We start from the raw sequence: 22,377 nt of genomic DNA, 5'->3' as shown, positions 1-22,377 counted from the left end.
AGATAAAGAGAAAATGCTATATATTTACGTCCTATTTTTATTTATTTATTTGGAAATCCAACGTGACACACAAATATCAGCTTGGTAAATATATCAATATCAGCTTGTTTAAAATTGGAATTAAAGATTATTATAGCTCTCTATAAAGGAGCAGATTGGCCTATATAAGTTTCATAGTTCTATATTATATTATATATTTAAAGGTTCATTAGGTTAAAGTTCATTTTAGGGTCTTGCATTATTCACTCAATAATGCTAACGTCCATTTCATTTTTTTTGTAATACAGAAAGGTCAATCCAGTATCTGCGATAGTGAAAGGGTGTTATAATTTATTACTCTTTAAATAAAATTTATGAATTTGATAGTATTCCAAGCAGTAAAACAACATTCTAGATTACTAAGACCTAAAGTAGAGTAGACTAAAGTAGAAGACAAAGTTAGTCTTCTACTTTATTTTGCTAAATTCTTTTGTACTTCTTATTATAAGCCTTAACGTTTTAAATGTTGTTATGAGCAAATTATCTATATAACTACTATATAAAACTCATTTGACTATCAATTATAACACCTAGATCATTTATTCTGAACTTTTTCTAAAATAATAAAAACAATTTTATACCAAAAGTTACACTATTTTTGATGATTTAATTTCATTTTATACTCTTCATACCATATGAAAATTAAGAAACAAAAGAAAACAATTATTAATATTAATATTTTTTTATAAAATTTAAGATCCTTTGCATATACATAAAACTGAAAACCTTTGACACATTTTGCAGTATCGTTGATAAATATTCCGAACAATAAGAGGCCGAGGTGAGAGCCCTGTGGAACTCCAGATGTAGGAAAAAAATTATAGAATGATTTCCTCCAATAACAATTTTCTTTTTTTCCCCAATATTAATTTCTCTATTTATTAAGCCACTTACAAAACTTCCGCTTACAAAAAATCCGTGTATATGCAATATTTTTAATTATTATAGGCTATATTTTCTGATATGTAATCAAGTGTAAAGTTAGACAATGTAGATCTCTGTTGAATAAAACTATGCTGATTCTATGATATTACAGATTTCATGTGCCATGTTTATGCTATATGTGTGTGTGTGTGTTTCATGTTTATGTGTAGTTAATGATTCAAAAATTTTAGCAAACGTCGACAAGATTGGTCTGTAATTTTTTTTATATATGATTTATTACCCTTTTTAAAAATAACAACCATATCTGCTATTTTTTATGAACTTGAAATTTCCCCAGAGTTTAAAGATTTATTGTATATTAATAATAAGGGTCTGCCCCCTTATTTATATCAAGACATCTAAGTTTATTACTTCGTACTCAGTTAGACAAATACTGTTCAATTTTGAATTAAACAATATTCATTACGAGTATTTGACAACGGTAATCGTTACGTCAAATATTAGCATACTGGTAACAGATATCTGTGACATCGGTTAATGAAAAATTATTTAATGTCATTATAGAAGGGAAGACAAATTTATGACAGCGTTTGTTTTTCAAAAATGAATAAAAAACAAATCGGATTTATTGTTAAATTAGACTACACACCATCAATGTAACTTCTATAGTTTGAATTTATAACAACATCGCATCTGTTTTGAAGTAATTTAAATTGTGTCTCATTTAAAGGATTCTTATAATATTCTGTAAAAAAATTCTCAGCCAATCTTCTTATTGAACTTTGATAGTACCATGTAGGATGAAGATAGAATTTTTATTACTAACAATTTTCTGTGGTACACATTGCTCTATGATCTTTTCAATTCTATATAAAATACATTAGTTAATTGATTAATATATAAACAATTTATGTAATCCCATTGTATTGAGGCAAGATTTTGGTTGATTAATTTATAGTTCACATGTAAGAAATTGTAACTTGTCATATTATTATTTGATATATATCGGCGTAACAGCATTATTTAAATAATTTAAATTATGTTTTAAAATCATATTCTCATAAACTGATTGCTATGTTTATTGTTATTTGTCAAATTGTTCTATTATTATTAAAATTGTTTACGTTTAATTATAATTATTATTAATAAGTACGGCGCATGTTAACAGTAGAATAATAATAGAAAAAATCATAACATTGCCCTTATATCTTTTAGTTATAAATATGAGTGGTTGTTGTCGTACGGGGGCTTCTGTGACGAGTATCCGAACAGGATGAAGCTCTCTATTGTCAATTTTATCTGAAGCGATTATTTTGAAGAAGTTGGTTTTACTTACTTTTATAATGGAAAGTTATGATAACAATGAAGAGCATATATATATATATATATTATATGGATGGATTGAGATTAGTTTCGTAGATTTCTAGTGGAGGATGCTACCAATCTATTGGACGTGCAAAAAATTCTTATTATCTACTTAACATTGCTTGAATTACTAAATACAAGATCTTTTATTTAGCCGTATGTATTATTGAAGCCATTGTATTGAAATCGACTTGTAAGTGACATTAATTCATTTATAAGAATACTTGCTGAGTTTTTTTTTGAATGGAAGGTATATTACAGTCCCTTGCTATACTTGTAGACGATTGCTTATCGTCCATCCTTTCAACGTTATGAGCAAACCTTCAAGTACCTTGATAGATCGCATAGACAACACTTATACACATAGATTTTGTGCCAAATAAAAGGTTTATTCTCAGATTCATATATCGTCCCATGAGTGTACTCTGCAAGGTTGGTGTTTCTTAGAAACCGCAATAAAAAGCCCCCGCCCTCCAGTAAGTCAGTATTGCTAGATTCACGGTCTCTATGCAATAAAAACATTATAGTAATTGTCTTATCTATGAATTCATTATTTGAGACGAATACTTTTGAATATTTACTGAAACTTGGCATAATAGTTATGCCAAGTTTCAGTAAATATTATGACATTGAGTCAATATTAAATATAGCGAAGTATATGTCATCTGCAGCTTTTCCTCATATCCCATAAATGTTTATAAAATATATTATAATTATGTACATAAAACAACACACTAACAAACAATATACACAATAAATTACAATTTACACAAAGCAGCCAAGAAATGTAATGAATCGTTTAAGTTAAAAAGAATAATATTCTAATGATTTTAATTATTATTAGTACGTCACTTGAGATTGAGACATCTGCAGACATAATTATTTAACTTTGTCGTTTCATAAATTCAAATCATTTGTAAAAAATACATATACATATAGTAAAGAAGGCATATTTTTCGATTCAATTCTATATAATTATAGATGATAAAAAAGCGGGGAGTTAATGCTTGTTGACTTCCAGGCAGGATATATAACATTACATATATATGTTATTACATTACATAGTATGAACTGACATGACTGTAATTTTAGATGTTGAAAAAGCGTAAATACTGAGTTTCTTGCCGGTTCTTCTCGGCAGTATCTACATTCCGGACCGGTGGTAGAATATAGTTTGTTAAAAGATCATTCAAAAGTGCCTGGAAAAACCTACTTGAATAAAATATATTTTGATTTTAATTTTTGATAGATCCTAAAATAAATATTACAACGTGACTATTAAAACGATATTGCTTTTATGTCGTAAATTTGAGAGTTGCAGAATAAATATCTTTAACTGTGGATGATAAATGTTTTGATATGTATACCGGTCCTTTTTCTTAAGATATTATAGATATTATTTTATTTATCGTTAGTATTTGTTCTATTAAAATTTATTACACGGATCAAAAACCGATCTCACATCAGAGGGCTGCTGAATTTGACAAGTACCCTACTAATGTAGGGCTTAACGATTCTTCATTAAGCTTTGCTATCTCTGTATCTTTAGATACAGCTTCATCTGTTATTGGAACGTTAAGTTAATTTAATTTCGTTAATTTTACCTATTTGTTCGATGATATTGGATAAATTTTCATTTCTTTACCCAAAGACAAAGTGTAATTCGATGTTGCTGGCCCTAATTTCGTTTTTCCAATAAATTATTAGCATTAGCATAGCTTTGAGTATTTATAATCTGCTTTAAATCGTGGATTCAATTTGATTCAAGTGATACAGAGACTGACATTTAATACATTTTAGCCTTTTCTGAGTGTCTATTTAATACTATACATACTACAAAATTATTTTTTTAAACTTTAGAGTAAGTACAGAACGTCTGATTCTTTTGCTGGCGAGACTCCACTTCTATATGCCTATGGAGCTGCACGGGCAATTGAAAATATTATTTATTGCAATTTTTTTAACTAGTTGATTCAGATTCTCAATTTACAATTTCAATTATAATTAACGTTTATACTATGTAGATGATGGCTACAGATCAACAATTTCAAAGACATTATATAAATATTTACGGAAAGAAATCATGAACACTGATTTATTATATCTGTCATCTTCTTCTCATATTTGATTTGATGTTCGAAAGAAAAAGATAATTGCAAATATTACGAATATAAACGATATTTACGAATTTACCTCTAAAACTATTTTTTTTATGTAAAACCGTTAAGATTTTGGTAATATATCATCATGATAGAATTATAACATGTAGGTATAACTAATATATTATATACACACGGCTAAGCTGTGATTTTTGGTCCCTGTATCAATCGAGTACCATCGACAGCTATTCGCAAGTATAAGAGGACCTTTCTTAAATGGGTGCTTGTAGATCTCTGGAAGGCTACATACATTTTTGTTCAAGAGGTACGCTATATAAAAAATGCAAATATGCTGTTTTCATTGGCGGGTTTACAGAGTCTAGGTACGTTAAAAAATATTACACATTTTATTAGTTGCTTTAGGCTCGTATTCAACAATAGAGAATAAAATAAAAGACGAACCTGTTCCATGACACATATACATATATATACATACATATACAAAAGGAGAATATTTTTATTTACATGGTGGAATGGCTTTGTGCAAGTCTGCCTCTCTAGATTGTGTTTCAGTTTGAAGTCAGTCAGTGTGACAGGCAAAAGAGACAGCATTTTAGTTCCCAAAGTTGGTGATGCATTTGCGATGTAATTACCATCAGGTGGTCCATTTACTCTTGCCTACCTATATCATTAAAAAAATAAAAATAACGATGTAATAAATAAATAAGACATTATAATCTAGGATTCAGACTAAACGTCAGCTGCTTACTGTTCATCAATAAAGGTGTGACTTATTCGAGTAGGATTGCAAGACTCTGCGATCTTTTGTTACAAGATTGAATTAATGTAAAACAATAGAAATTTTACCTATAAGGAACATAGTCGTAACGCTTTTATTTAAACGAGCGAATACTAACTCCATGCTTTTATCGTTCATATTATACAAGACATGAGATTCGTAAGTTAGTTAGTAGTCTAATTTTAATGCGGGTAAAACTGTGAAGCGCAGCTATTTGCATACTAAAACCATTTTCTTAATGCACTGCATCTTCTGATATAAGTTTTCTGTTTTTTAGTCCGTATAGCAAGTCGAGTCAAGTTTTCTGTAAGTTTATTAGATTCATAGTTTTTTTCCGTTAAGCATCTAAAATCAGTCTTCTCTTTTATTAATATAAATTATTCATTTACGAAATGGCGCCCCTATACTTTAAATTTTATATATTAATAGCCGATTTTTGTCCCAGTGATTATGGGACGATGGCTGCATATAAAAAAACGGTTATAGTCTCATTTTGAAGAGTTTTAGCCGTAAATGTGCAGAAAATTAAAGAGGCTTCTTGATTGCTATTCACAAAATTGTTACGATTCAACAAAGAATTAATTTCAGAGAGTGGAATAAAGTTACTGGCCGGTTAGTGAGCGTACTACAGCTGTATAAGAAAAATAAATAAAAACGTATACATTCTAACCACACTAATGAAAACTATTTCATTTAAAAAAAATCATTTAAAAGAGGTTTTATAATTTTAGCGCCAAACTTTCTAAAAATCTTACGAATAAACCCGAAATTACGCGGGAGACCCACGAGTAATTATTATCGGCGTAAATTAGGACGAGTGAGTGACGCTCGTGCTTATAAGAGTGAGCGTGTGCTTCGTCTTAGTGTACGCGAGACGACTTAAGTGTAAAGACACCAAAATTTACGGATCAGATTATATATTTTTATATAATGTGGAAGAGCGCGCATTCGTGATTGAATACATGTATTTTATTGCTTCTATTTTTAACATAACATTTCAATTTATTAATTGGCAAAGTTAACAGTTCGGATTGTTAACCTTAAATTGAGGACCAACTTCCTAAAGCATCAACTTCCTAAAAGTTGGCGAAATATCAAATGGCTTTGTTCATTTGTATTTCCACTGGGACCATTTATTTCTTTCTATATAAATTGAACCGAATGAAAAACCGATGTTACAAATACAAATCGATTCGAGGATAGTTTTAGATTGAACTAGTTTCAAAGAGGCTGGAAAATATTACTTAATTAAAGTGAACATAAAACGAATTCTAGTATCATGGATGTTACGGAAAAGGAAATGTACGCGTTTAATGTTTAATTAAAATATAAGCAAATTTATCTTGAGACATCATACTCTAGTGCTGGACATAAGCCTTCCTCAAGTTGCAAGTCTAAACTCAGAGTTCAGCGTCATCGTCACTCAATCAGTCTGGTTTTCGATACGTGGAAACAACTAGGTACATACTCCTTCCTAAAAGGCCAGCAACGCACCTGCAACATCCTTGGTGTCGCAGATATCCATGGGTGGTGGTAATCACTTTCCATCAGGTGAGCCTCCTGCTCGTTTGACCCCTATAACATAAAAAAAAGAAAAAATCTACTTAGGCCTCTTTTGCTCCAACGGCGATCGGTAGTTCGACATATGTGACCCATTGCTACTTCAATTTGATAATTAAACTTAAACAGCTATAACGTAAATAATTGTATTTCCAATCCCAATAAAATTAATAGGTAATTTATGGCAACAATTCAAAGATATCTGAACTTTTTTAAATATTATATAATTTATCTAACCAACCTTAACCGTACGGTACCTTGATAAGTCAATGCTTGGTTCATTTGGGAATCCTTTAAGAGTATGTATTTGTTAAGAAAGGCACAATTAATAAGTGTAAATATTTTTCTATAGGTACGTGGACCAGCACATGGGCCACCTGATGGTAAGTAGTCACCACAGCCCATAGAAAATGGCGTTGTAAGAAAGTCCATTTCTTACATTGCAAATGCTCCACCTACCTTGGACACTAAGATGTCCCCTGTGCCTGTAGTTACACTGACTTACTTACCCTCCAAACTCGAACAGAACAATGTGAAGTATTTGCTTTTTGGGGGTAGAATATATGATAAGTGGGTGGATGCCTACCCAGGCGGGCTTGCACAAAGCCCTACCACCAAGTATAATATCACGTTTCTAACATCTTTGAAAGTAAGTGGTAATTAATCAATTGATTAATACTAATTAATGAAACTATTAGACATGAAGTGAAAACTATAAGATATTAATTAACAGTCGAATTTTAGTCAAAAATTAGACATTTCGCTTTAAATTACTAATTTAAATCTTTTGTGACAATTAATTACTTAGCGGCTTTCTCCTATATTGAAAGCGTAATTAATTTAGTACTGGTATATATATCTATGTTAAGAACATTACAAAGAAAAGTAGTACATTTAAAATAAACTATTCAAAGTGTAAATTGTACTCGATGGTAAAGTTATATCAAAGAGCTCATATTCTTTAATACCTCTGTGTTAATAACGCTTACTCACCTTATCTCTCAAGATACTTAAACTTTAGTAGATTGACCAATGACCAGACAATGATAGCTATAGTAACGAAGTATTTTCTAGCCACGCGAATTATACTTTATTTATTTGTGGGTTTTCATAATAAATTCTTTCAATAACCATAAATTTTGATGTTTGACATCTGCTACAAATTGGACTAGGGGATTGAATATGTAGAACAATGAATTTTCACATAAATCTTTTTTTTTAAACTAATATAATTCAAATGGTCGTTTTTTTTTCTTATCGTTCGGTCTGGTCTTTCTGATAGCTATTTCAAAAAAAAAAAAAACAAAGAATAATTTTATATTCGTAATTTACAATTGTACACATAGTATTTAGTATTTAATTGAAAAATGTCCCGCTGAGTTTCTTTCGCTGGTTCTTTTAGGTCCGAGGTGTTTATTTCAGAAACGGTGGTTGGTTTTTGACAACAAAGAAACATGTCTGACTTCTTATATTGAATTAATGTTTCGAGTTTGACTTTGAATTGAAAATAAAAGATATACCAAATACCAAATATATATATATACCAAAATAAAACATGCCCACGAATTCTCAAAGTAATGCCCACGAATTCTCAATGATTATAATATAAAAAATATTCATAATTTACATTTAATTTGACTAAGTAACAAAATTCTCAATAAAGTTACTGAATTAAAGTTAAAATAAAACTTGTAATTGATTGAGTAAACAAGCACCAGCTTAACATAAATGATTAAAAGGCACTCAAGTACTCAGCGTTCTACAGATAAACCTAGCTCCGAATTTCTGATTAAATGTATTCTTAATACAAATGCAGGAGTTCTAGCTTGGTCTTACTCAAATATATATAACATTTTTGTATATTTATATAATTATCCTCGGTTATGACACGAGCGACAATATTACTACCAGATCTCTCTCCACATAATCAAAATTGTATCACTTTATCGTTAAAAACAAAAAAATATCTAAATTATATCGAATAAAGACAAACATCACACATACAAAATACCTATTTTCGAAATTCAAATAGAATATGATATTTAAGTTTCTATCTATTTTTTTATTTATAAATTATCTGTACGTGGATATGTAATTTGATCTCCTCATAAACGGTTTATACGATTTCGATGGTTGTTTTATTTCATTTGAGTGAGGACGATTCAAAATAACTTTTATGGGCCTATTTCAATAAAGAATATTTTGTTTTTAATTTTGAGTGGACCTTGGGTGGCTTAGATTGAAACTCGAAGTAAATAAAACTCTTATTTCTCTCGGACGAAGTCGGGACGAAAAGCTTCTATTATAATAATATTTAACAATCAACAAATAAATAATAATAACTTGTGTATTTATTTAAAACGATCAAACGCTTTTGATAAATTAATTACATCAAGTCTATAATTTTTAATTGGTAACTAATTGGGTAATAAATACTTAATGCGGCATAAACATTAAATAAATATATAATCTAAAAGATATATCCTTCAAATATAACACGACAATGACCCGTAAGCTGCAATAAAGTGAAAAAAGATTTAACTAAAAAATACCAGTACACTTTTAACGTCAAACATTAATTATCGTTTACGTGAATCGGATATCTGTTTAACATTACAACGGTAAATATTATTTACAAAATCAGAGTCTAGCCCGATATGATACCGGCATACATAACTTCTCAGTTGATCACGGACGGGCGCCCGGTGTGTAGGGCTGGTGATTCTCCTTAAATATTGCACACTCTTTCTTAATACAAATCATGTTTAGTTTGAACAGTGTTACTTAAAAATGTGTAAACAATGATCGATCATGTGAGTATGCTTTTATATGTATCTTTTAAAAAAGGAATTTTATTTGTAATTTTTTTTTCTGTACATTGTGTGATTTTAAATGTAATGTTAAAACTTTCTATAATTGTTGTTTTGCGAAACTATTTTTTTTTAATTTAGGTTTTATTTTAACGATGTATGTTTCAGTATTTAAGGATAATGCAAGTAGTGTTTTTAAATTAAAATAATTCAACAGACATTTTATTATTATATAAATACTTATTAATTATTAAATATAATAACTATTCATGTAAGTTTTTTTATCGATTAATTATTTGATTTAATGTAAATAATAAGAGAAAAATACCCCTATTTGTGACAGACGTAAAAAAATAACTTTAATGAAGACATCTTGGAAAAATAAATTCTAAATTATTTTTGCTATTATGTAAACATTGATTATCACTGGCTGAATAAAAAAAACAGTCGGTTAACTTTTTAATTTCGTATGTAACGTTCCAAAGAATTATTTTGAATTTATTTTCGACTAGCTAATATTAAAGCTGTTCTCGTTAAATTGTGGCGTTTTAGTATTATTTTCTCATTTAAAAACAACTGATTTATTATTAATTATGTCTGTCTTTTCGATTTGTTTATTCAGGCCATTTAGAAATGTATAACAAAATACTTTGTAAGAATCTTATATCAATAATTTAATATCTTAACGTAAGCATTTACTTTTATTTCGCTCACTTATTAAAAAATAAATTTGATCCGTTTTTCAAATTTGGAATAGCATTTTGTCATGCCTATCTCAGTTCCTGGCATCGTGAAAAATGCACAAGAGGTATGTCTCTCACATATACAGTGTTACATAGCTCGTTTAGATCGAATCGCAAGAATTTTCACTGCCGTTTTTGTGCACAGCGATGCGCAATTGATATTACTTAGCAAAACTACGAGTTCTTAGGTTTAATATGAAGTTAGTTACTGAAAGCAAACATCACAAAGGTTCAAATAATAACGTCTAGACGGCCATTAATAAATTTAATATATTTGACATAACTCTGTATTTCAAATGTTGGTAAAGAGTAACTACTGAATTTCTTGGAGGTTCTTCTAAACATTCTGGGTAACTTTACATTCAACACATTTGTGTAAAATGACTGAATTTGTGTGAATGATTCAAAACGGTTTTGTCAACTTAAATAAAGTCTATTTTGATTTGATTAATTACAAATAACTATCTTAACCATTTCCCTGTCCTGTCAGACACATATAATTAATAATTATCGTTTAACTATTGTTTCTTGATTTAGAGGACAATTTTCATCATTGACATTTAAAAAAACATTGATTTTGTATTTGCTTGATTGAGGTTTGGTAGTACACGTATAAGGTCGTTCTTTATAAGAAACATGCAGGTTTCCTCGCGATGTTTCCCGCCGCCGTGCACGAGATGACTTATAAACAAAATGTTGCGCTTGGAAATTGTGTGGTGCTTGCTTGGCTTCGTATTCGCGCTAGGTATATTGTCTTCTAACAATCACGGTTCACGTCAACTCTCCCCGTTCTTTAAATTTTTATAGCGCTATGTGTATTTTTGTTGTCATAATAACAAATAAAGTATATTCATTATATACTTGCTGTCGATCGTCGTTAGGAGTTGTGAGGTATAAAAAGGAGGCTACATCCTTGGGGGTTCAAGCTTGCTTCTCAGCTATTTCATCAAATTGGGTTCATTGGTATGGCCATGAAATCGTGACACATAATTACAGTACATATGAAACTTATAATTTTAGTATATATGAAACAACTGAATTGACACTTTTCCTTATAATAAATCACCAATGACATTTATTGTTAATATATATATATTAAGGAAATACTAGTTTACCGATCTACGATTCATAACTCTTAATCATGGAAACAAGAAAAATGTCCACTAAAGAATGCTTAAAAAAAATTATAACTTTGACGAAATAATTGAAAAAAAAACATATTAAATACCGTGTTAAGGTCGTTACAACAATAACCATCGCTCCCAAATTTCCAGTGCAAAAAGGCTCACGAGATTAACGGTGTTCTTTCTAATTGAATTTCGAAAGATCAAACGTAGTGTCAGGTGTGATTAATATTCGAACGCAGAGAATATTTTATTTAATCTGGATGTTGACACCAAAGTGTATACAATTACCGGTTGACTAAAAGCGAAAACTATATTTAATTAATATTTATGTACGAAAATCGAGATTTCTACGTACAATTTCTTAATAAATTGAAAGCATTTTAGCAAAGCATTTTTTCTTTGTTCTCTTAGGTTTTTATCACAAAAAATATATACTTATACTAAATAGTATTGTTTAGTGGTAGAATCAATGTTATATTATTTAGATTAACAATTTCGTCACTTCAATTCACCAATGAATAAAAATCAACTTCACAATCATCACGTGTACTGTTTATTGCGGGTAACTGCCAGTGTACCGCCATTTTATGAGGTGAACGATGACGTCTTGTCCCCTGCACGAACTCTGACAATCGTTATAATTATGTATGCAGTATTTCTACTGACTATACGCACACAAAACTGTACTTAACTGAAGTAAACAGAAATGCAACAGAAATCTGCGCGTGAGAATACAAGACAACTTTAAATTTAAAACCTAAACGTAAACACTTATGTGTAATAATATCTCTCTATAATTAAAAGAATATTTTTAAATTATTCCGATAAGCTTGTAGCATGGGCCTGAACGTAGGATTTTGTACCGTGAAATGAGGAATGTCCCAGTGGAGTATCAGCGAGTATGGCAACTTGTTAAAAAATAAATACCTAGCTTCGTATTACGTATTGCTATTAAAGTCGGTAACTCGGAACAAAAAGATATAACGAACATGCACGATATATTCTCTCGAAATCATCATTATTAATCGACGTACGCTTTTTGATGTGTCACATCATTTCTCTAACTTTCCTGAAATCTGTGAGAGTGATCGTGAATAAGGACCGATGTTTGTAAGAGGAAACCGGGCTATTTGATTTGACGAAAGAACGCACAGTAATAGAGTCAGTAAGGTGGTACCGACCCAATTTACTTGAGGATATAATATTACCAAGGTAAGATGTCAGCAGCGTGATCCTGTTAGAATTTACTTCATATCTCACTTGTGAAATGTTGAAAATCGACTTACGGTGATACGATATTTTGATACGTTTATCCTATAATTTAACAATTATTAGAGACAATGTCGCTTGTTACATTATGATATATCACGCTCGTGTTTTGCGATGAGTTTCGAGTTTTTCCTTAGAGAATAACTCTATTGATGTTACATATCATACATATATACTTTTCCCGTTTCATTATCTTTATATATTTCAATATTATATCAGGCATCAATATAATATATAACTAATAATGTATATAATATCATTTATATGTATTTGGATGTCCTCCTGACCGATTTTGGTCAACACAGATTCTCTAGAGAGTCTAACCACGAGACAAGGGACATATTAATATAGTGCGGATAAACAAGAATTGCATTCTAATAACTCGACACGACCTGAAGACTTCAGGCACTTTACGAGACACGTGTATTTAAACTTCCAACTTGATAGCTTAGATATTCTACAAATAATTTCTTAATAGACTTTTTACTGTCGCGTCAGTTTAAACCAAAGAGGCAGTGAATTATACATAACAAAATAATGTCGTTTACTTATTTATTTCTATTTATTATAATTAACAACTGATATACGTAATATAACGTGATACGTTTTTACAGCTGTATACAACATTGACCAAAATATAAACCAAACTAATCTATATAAAAATTAAATATCAAATATTTATAACTAAATTATATCATTTAATAATTAATGTAGTTAAATATTTTATTCCTGTGTGTCTGTGGTTAAGATAACGAGAAAACAGGATCATTATTGCAACTCGGAACAATGGAATCGTACCTCCTAGTTCCAACACATATTTTATCTCTGAAAACAAAAGATTTTCAGGTCTAAGTCGATATCGATTTTGAGGTCGAGCCAGAGATCCTAAGCCCCACTTTCCTTCCACGGGAAGTAATTAAATAGAAAATACCATCTTCCATGCTTTAAATTCAGTCGAAACCTGCAAGTAGTGGAGTCTAGGTTGCATTGAGTCGTGAGCGGTAATGAGGTGAGGAGTTAACTTATTACATTGAATATTCTTGCTATATATATGATTATTTGGTCTCTCTCTTGCTTTAGGGTAATTACATTTGTTGTAGTTGTTTAAGCTTTTTTTTTTAAAATATGATATGATTAAATGATTGATTTCGATGTATAATAGTCTTATTTAGAGCAACTTAACATGATGCAAGTTAAAATAGAATTACGTATTTTAAAATTCCTATAAATTTTTTTCGTGTTCGTAAACTATAAAGTAATATTTTTGATAAAGAACTTATATAAGTATTTCTAATTAAGACGTTGGCGATACCATATAATTTATATTTTAATGACAAATACTGTCAATTTAATTGATATAGTTTCTTTTAAAAATAATGGTCAAGGAAATAGTGACGGTAGATTTCAAGTCATATGTTTTCATTATGGCGACCCTTCTGGGGTTGAATTACGTGATTAATGAAACGAAAACATTGTCAAATCGTTTGGAATGTGTAGTTTATTTAACAATTTCAATTAATCATCATGTCATATGGTTATACTCAGACGATTAGAGAAATTATATATGTATTTTTTTTTTGATAATACGTATATTATTACGTAATTCAATAGCAGATGGGATGCCGTAGTGGTATAAAATATCTTTAAAAAAATCTGTCACTACCTCCTTGTCTAGAGTTCTAACTAAACTTTTCATAAAACCAGATATACGTAAAAAATATGGAGTTTATTAAATGGTTAACCAATGAACATATTTCATTTAAATATTAATCAATATATTAGTCATATTTACTTGGTGATAGAGCTTTGTGCAAGCCCGTCTGGGTAGGTACCACCCACTCATCAGATATTCTACCACTAACAGTACACTGTATTGTTGTGTTCCAGTTGGAAGGGTGAGTGAGCCAGTGTAGCCACAGGCACAAGGGATATAACATCTTGGTTCCCTTGGTTGGTGGTGCATAGGTGATGTAAGGAATGGTTGATATTTCTTGCAGCGCCTTTGTCCATGGGCGGTGGTGAGCACTTGCCATCGGGTGGCCCATATGCTCGTCCGCCAAAAATTTCAAAAAATGATCCCACTCATTCCTTAAAGGTCAGTAACGCACCTGTGCGACCCCGGTGTTGTAGATTCTCGGGATCAGTGGTAGTCACTTTCCATAGTGAGCCCGCTGCTCGTTCGCCTTTTAAAAAAAATATTCCACTGATTCGGTGGAAGACATCGATTTTTTAAAGACACACACAGGTGTTTTTCTTCATGAACGAGAAAGAGCATAACCACAAATTGAGCATAAGATAAATGAATATAAATATTTTCAAATGTTAAAATGATATCGGAGTTTTATTGCAGACTTGAAAATGTTTGCCTTAGGAACGACTTATTGACTTTTCCAAGTCCTTTTGAACTGTTTCATGTTTTTCTTTGTCCGCCGTACGTAAGGTACGGCAGACAAAGAAAAACATGAAAGTTTGAGTTTGTTTATTCTTGTATCTTTATATGTATAATTTGTGTGTTATATATATATATATATATATATACTATCTGTTTCCCGCGGCTTAAATACGTATACGTCTACTCATTTTTAATCACTAGACCAAAAATAAAGTCTCATGTTTTTAACTTAAAAAATATCGGACTTCCATACAAACTTTCAACCCTATATCAGCCCCTTAGGTGTAGTTACTTCAACCCTTAGCAATACTCATTAATAATAGTAATTATTATTACTAAGTTGTTTTGCACTCAACAATGTCGATAGTTATCGAAAGTAAAAGGCGACCACTGCTACCTCAGCAGTATATTTTTGGTAAACATTTGCAAAAATACTATAGTTTAACTAGTTAATATTACAAATCGATTTCTGACATTTCACGATCGTGATCTACATTGAGCTCTGTGTTTACAATACAGCTCTACAGCACCAGTGGTCTCTATGTATGAGTTCAAATTGCATATAGAGTTAAAAATATATATGTATAAAATTAATAAGATAAGTCCGAGATGGCCCACTGGTTGGAACGCGTGCATCTTAACCGATGATTTTGGATTCAAACCCAAGCAGGCACTACTGATTTTTCATGTGCTTAATTTGTGTTTATTATTCATCTCGTGCTCGTTGGTGAAGGAAAATATCGTGAGGAAACTTGCATGTGTCTAATTTCAACGAAATTCTGCCACATGTGTATTCCACCAACCCGCATTGGAGCAGCGTGGTGGAATATACAGCAGTGGGAAATTTACAGGCTGCTAATAATAAGATAATTCGATTTCCAAATATGTATATAAAATATATAAGGATGTCATAAAAATTTTATGTACCTTCATTCAAGACGCGTATTGTCCACTTTGTGAAAATAGCTAATCCATTAATGGGCCTCGTGTGACAGGTTAATTAATCACCTAAGGTATTAAAGGCCATTATTATCATTTTATTGACGGAGAAAGTAGCCTTATTAACACCAAGTCAATTGCTTTGACAGAAGACTGTTATTATACTAACGAAAAATTGTTATACAGCAACATTCATTTGTTTAATTATTATTTATAATTCAACTCGTGCTCGAAGGTCAAAGAGGATAATTATTTGTTGTATCAAATTTTGTGATTCAAATAATGTTTGTTTTCCTATTCTCTATTGACCTTGAAATTTTTCATACTTGTAGAGAGATTTTTCATCGTAAAAACGCAGGTACGACATCGGTCACAATGTAGACCGTTGATGTATTCCTTCGACGCCTTAAAACAAGATGCATTATAAACAAAAATTAAGCATAGAAAATTGAAAGAAATTGAATCCTCATTTTTCTGTTACGATTTACATGTTACATTACCACTGGGCTTGTGACTCAATTTTCGGATCAATGGTATTCGTGTTTAATCAAATTCAATTTTCGCGTATGAAAAAAATCGATTGCTGTATTTGTTTATTTACTGATATCGCGATTGATAAAAATACATTTATTCTGTTGTCAAAGGCTACGTATAGTATATGATATTATTCCATTGAAGAGAATAAATTTAGGTTTGATGTGATACTATATGGAATCCAGGCAAGCAACGTCGAATTTTTTATTTGCTCAAAATAATGGTGACAAATCTCGTAAACAAATCTAAATTTCAGCGTAGTGGTAGCATTCTCCTCAAAAGTAGAGAAAGATTAGAGGGGGATTTTCTGACTTTGCATTCTAGCGATATTCCATTCAAAAATAAATAAAAATAAAACTACTTGAACCAACAAATTAGCAGTATTTAATAAATAATATACACGTTAATTAATATAAATTAACTTATATTACAAATTATAAACTAGATATATAGTTATTTATTTTTGAGATGTTATCTTAAATAATAAATAATAATAAGAAATATTATAAATCCGAAAGTAACTCGGTCTGTTACCTCTTCACGTTTAAGCCACTCAACTGATTTAGATGAAATTTCGTACGGAGATAGTTTGAGTTCCGGAGAAGAACATGGCTAGCTAACTTTTTTTAATTCACCCCTCGTGGGAGTAAAATTGGGATGAGGGTTTGTGTACTATAGGTAATGTTTTATAAATTTTGTGCGGATTAAGCCGCTGGTTCAGCAAGTTGAATACTCGTATATTTATTCAACTCGCTGAACCTGCAGCTTTACATTTTTTACAGCGGCTTTAATTAATACTGAAAATAGTGTTAATTACTACCTATTACTTAATCTTACTTGTTTTATATCTTTTCTTTTTGCTGACATTTGAAAATATTTTGCCATGTATTTTTATATAATTTAATACTACAGAAAGTAATAATAATAATTATGGATGTTGTATTCGCTTTTATATATGTAAACAACAATTTTTTATTATAAAATATTATGAAAAGAAAAAAAGAAAAATAAATCTAATTATATTATGAAATGTAACAAATACAAGCAACCTTATAAATAAATAGATAAAATATAAGCATCCTGGGGTGCCACTTTAATCGGGAATAGATAATATAAATGTGTAATAATATAATTCCTTCGGGACGCGTCCAGCCTACATGTACTCAGCCAGCCATTACTAATGCATCTTATAGCATATATGTACGCTTTATATTTTTTCTTATGCGTTCCATGAATCGACCTTTCATTTTTATACGTTTTGATAGATTATCAAAGTTGAAAACACGACGAAAAATATATTTTCTCAAGCTGTTGGTTACCATTTGTTGCTTCACACGCAGGAAGTAAACCCACACTGCTAGTGTGGGTATATAGCATTATACACGTAAAACGGTATGATTTTTGTTGAGTTTTAAACATACATGTCACGCACACCAAGACAAAACAGTCGGTCCATTTGTTTTTTTTTTCTGTATACAATCTATCTAGATATATAAATAATCTAAGCAAGCATCAATTTATTTGTATCACAGAAACGAATATAGTATTGACGTTACGAGTCCATGATCAAACTATTATGCTATATCGAAATCAATGTCCTGTATTAAACGGATTAGTAAAATTCAGTGTGTCTTCCGTGAATTAGAAAATATTTCATTTCGGTCGTGTCGGATTTAGCTTTATATTATATTATAGGAAACGAATACGAATTATAGGTTTTAGGTAATAGAGTGTGTATTTGTGGTAGCGCTCGTATTGTAGGGTTGATACTTTTTTAAATTTTTAAACATTGTTTTACAAGTTTTCTTTACACCGGCCAGGCGATCGGTGTTCTAAATTATTGAATATATCATTATTTTATCAAATATAAAATATAAATTTTAAATCAGAGACGTTATTCTAATAGATATATAGCACATTGATTTTTCAAACAAACTTTTATACGAAGTAAAGCACACTGAGTCTAGCTGGCATAATTTTTGCTAATACTCGAACAACTGTAACTAAATTTAAGAACTGTATTTGTATTACAATCTGTAAAACCAACAAACAAATGCAACTTTTGCTTAAATGGTTATCTAAATTAAAACTTATTTCTTTCCCTAAACAAGTTTTAAAGATAACAGTATTAATAGTACATCTATATATAATACTGCTACCATAGTGCCACCAATCCTTTTATCAGTACAGCTGTTTTACATTTTAATGAGTATTACTTATCTTAATCCCCAATATAAATTACATTACCTCACATTACATTAGCAGCCTGTAAATTTACAAGAAGGGAGGGAGGGGAGAAATTTTTGGAGTATATTTCACTTGGGTTGGTGGAATACACATGTGGCAGAATTTCGTTGAAATTAGATACACGTATAGGTTTCCTCACGATGTTTTCCTTCACCGCCGAGCACGAAAGCACGAAAATTCAGTGGTGCCTGCCTGGATTTGAACCCGAAATCATCGGTTAAGATGCACGCGTTCTAACCACTGGCCCAACTCGGCTTTTTTATATCGAAATAAATTCAATATAAATAATAATTATTATATATACGTGTAGTGAGTCTCATACTAAGTACTCACTTTACACGTTTCATTCAGAAACATTATCATTAATCATGTCCAATTGACTAAACTGGAGACTGAACTTTATCAAAAATTAGTAGAGTGAACTTTATCATTATACTATATTTGATTCATTTTTAGTAATTCCAACGTGTGTTCTTAAATATAATAAAAAAAAAAAAATAACATTAAATTAAGTTCCCTGCGTAGGAGGAAATGTTGGTCAGTCACGGTAGCATGCGAAAGCGATCCGCGAGGGTGCCGCTGGTTTTTTAGTGGGTATTCCAGTGTACCGCCAACATCTTGGGCTCCAGCGAAAAAAAGATAGAAATTTCGGTTAGTTATAGATTACAAGCTGCAAACTGCAACCACGTGCATTCAAATCTGTGTAGATTTGAATGCACGTATGCGGTAATCTGATAGGATGACAACAAGTCGACTGACTTACCTAATCTCTGGGTATGGGAATCAGCGTTTTATTGTCCATCTGGGGCCCGGGAGTATTACACTTCAACTTCCTAAGTCTGGGCTGGGTTGGTAATTAATTCAATAAACTTTTTACGAGCCCTACTCTACACCCTTATAAGCTTCTACAACAAGGAGACATTAAAAGAAATGAATTTGACTCAATGCTCAATGCTGTCCATCACGACTATAAAACAAACAATGACTGTAATTCATTTATAGGTACGAAACTTTCAAGTATTGTCCGAAACATCTCCCAAATGAATTTGGTGAACATTCGTGACATTATTCACCGGGTAATTTCTAGTAATTCTTCAATTATTCACGGTCCTTAAAAAATATTGTAGTGAAAAATTGACATATTTATTTATTTTTAATCTCCTGTAATATTATATAGTGAGGTACTTTTCACACTGTTTTTGAACGATTCCTTAGTAAAGAAAACTTGTTCAAGAAACAATATATTTAGTTTTGAGGTTGGAAAGAGCTTTAAAAGATTTTAAGCGCTTATATTCTAATAGTAATAACAATAAAAGAGTAAAAATAGTAATTAATTTCTAAAGCAAGTGAAAATGTATGTATTTGTGCGTTGGACTACGTACGTAATGAGAAATGCAATTGCTGGAACGGATAGCGACAAAATCTCCTATAGAGAAAATTAACTTTAATGACGCCCCTCTTAATCAAGATAGATGCTTATTTAGAAGTAACATAAGAACTCTGCTTAAGGAAACTATTAAGAAAATAGAAAATGAAATCCAAAAGTCGCGGATTCGATTGGACCATTATCTAACCAACTATTAGTAAATAATACATATCATCATAACACCTGACTTGATAAAGTGATAATTTGTAAGCTGAAAATAAAAACAAATATTCTTAGAATTTTCAATAACGTTCATGGACGAATTTCGATCAATAGTCGAACACTACCGTATTTAAATACTTTCAAAACAATGTCACCAGTTCAGCTGTTTGGTTATTACTCTGAAACTAGGACGCCCGCAAATAAAGCACTGAGTGCAATAAACGTTTGAAAACATAGGCTTGAATTGAGAGATGACTCGTTATGAATTATCAATCAAAGTTGTATCGAATTGAAATTTGAATCGAGTTTTAGGAGTTGTTATAGCCCAATAGATAAAACTAGTCAATCTCAACTAAACCCGAAAAGGTTCAAAACTTTTATTTATATTAAATTTGTATTTATAAGTCACCTAGTATTCAGTAACAAGTAGGAGAAGGAGGTATTATATTCCACTGTTATAGCAGCAGTTGAATATATGTACATATTATATAGACAGTTACTTTATTTTTTCCTATAGTGCCAATATTTTATTACACTGGAAATCACACACAGTAGTAATTTCGACAATATATTTTTTTGAGTTATTGTTTTCATAAGTAATTGTTTCGGTAGCTTTACAAATTAGGTATATTACATAAAATAAGACAAATGTTTGGTTCCAAGTTTGTTTGATAATAAGCTGCGGTTTAGCGTTGGAACTTTACTTTTAGTTTTCATTAGCATATGGCGTTCAATTATTTGTATTTCTCGTTTTAAAGTTCAAAGTAGATACGACGCGAATTAAGTAAAATAATTTATAGAGCAATAATAAATATATAAACTGAACTCTTTCATAAATCAGAGTGCGAGCACTTATTACGCGTACAATTTTATGTTTTATAAAGGCTTTACGGTTTCATATAATAAAAAATTCAACCTTGATTTTTTTTTTATTAATGTTGTTCATGAAATTTTTTAAGCGTTGTAGTTATTATTATTTTTTCTAAGAAACGCTTCTTTGTAAGTGCTAAGTAACTGTTTTCCACTATGTCATATTTTAATTAACAAAACTTGTTAATCTGTATTAAATCTTACAATTGAATTTTAAACGAGTTCTGTCTCAATTGAGCTAACGCTTTTTTTATAACATTATATTTTTAAGTCTACTTATTTTTAATTATAGTTAGGATATATACATTCATGAACGCAATTATTTATGTCCCCGGTTTCGGCACGGCAGCCATTTTCATGTTCAGTTTCTGTGCAAACATAAGTGCACCGATGTGGCATAAGCTTTGATATAACCGAAAACTGTTCCAGCGATGAATCAACAGCCTTAAATGAGTGACGTTACTGAGAAATTCTCTACGTATCCCAGTAACTTTTAAATGGTTCGATCCAGGCTAAGAACGAAATCTATCTCGGAATCTGAAACGAGGCAGGCATTTTATGTAATTATATAAATTTCTAGAAGCTGATTATTATTTTTAAGTTATAACTTTGTGAATTCGCAGGAATAGAATCCTTTGAGCATAACAACCAAAGAGCTCCTGCTGATAAAGCTTCATGTATAATACTACTTGTTTTTAAATATTAGATACTATTTTTCACATTTAAAAATGTCGCCTTTTATTTCAGAGTTGTAACACCTTTGTGATTACAACATAAATGTATATTATTCACGTGGATTATTTTTTAAACATACTCGTGACGATTTTATGGCGAAATTCGAGGGATCGTCGAAAGGCCATTAATATTTGTCACCTAAATTCTCGTAGGTCGACAAACAACATATTATTTTTACTTACAGAGATTTTGTCGGATAATTCATGCAGAATTATATAATTGCTTGTCATTCTCATATCAATGAAAACTTTCGCTTCTTCCTCGTTCATTTAACAGTAATTATATATTAAGAATTATTGATATTGAAGCCTTATTTATATACAAATAGAAATTAAAAATAGGTAATATTGAAATTGTGTCACATTTGGATCTACCA

At 30.6% G+C, this 22,377-nt stretch overlaps 1 protein-coding gene across 1 annotated transcript in view; it reads left to right on the top strand.

Moving 5' to 3' along the window:
* The first annotated feature begins 9,444 nt into the window (after window positions 1–9,444).
* Window positions 9,445–22,377, top strand: part of LOC125070460 (G-protein coupled receptor dmsr-1-like) — a 52,982-nt gene continuing 40,049 nt past the window's right edge. The window contains exon 1 of the mRNA XM_047680346.1: window positions 9,445–9,560. The gene's annotated coding sequence lies outside the window, so the exon portion shown is untranslated. The remainder of the gene's footprint in view (window positions 9,561–22,377) is intronic.

This window comes from Vanessa atalanta, chromosome 17, assembly GCF_905147765.1.
Source record: "Vanessa atalanta chromosome 17, ilVanAtal1.2, whole genome shotgun sequence".
NCBI classification, from domain to species: Eukaryota; Metazoa; Arthropoda; class Insecta; order Lepidoptera; family Nymphalidae; genus Vanessa; species Vanessa atalanta.
The sequence above is the reverse complement of the archived record's forward strand: the minus strand, read 5'-3'. Positions and strand labels throughout refer to the sequence as shown.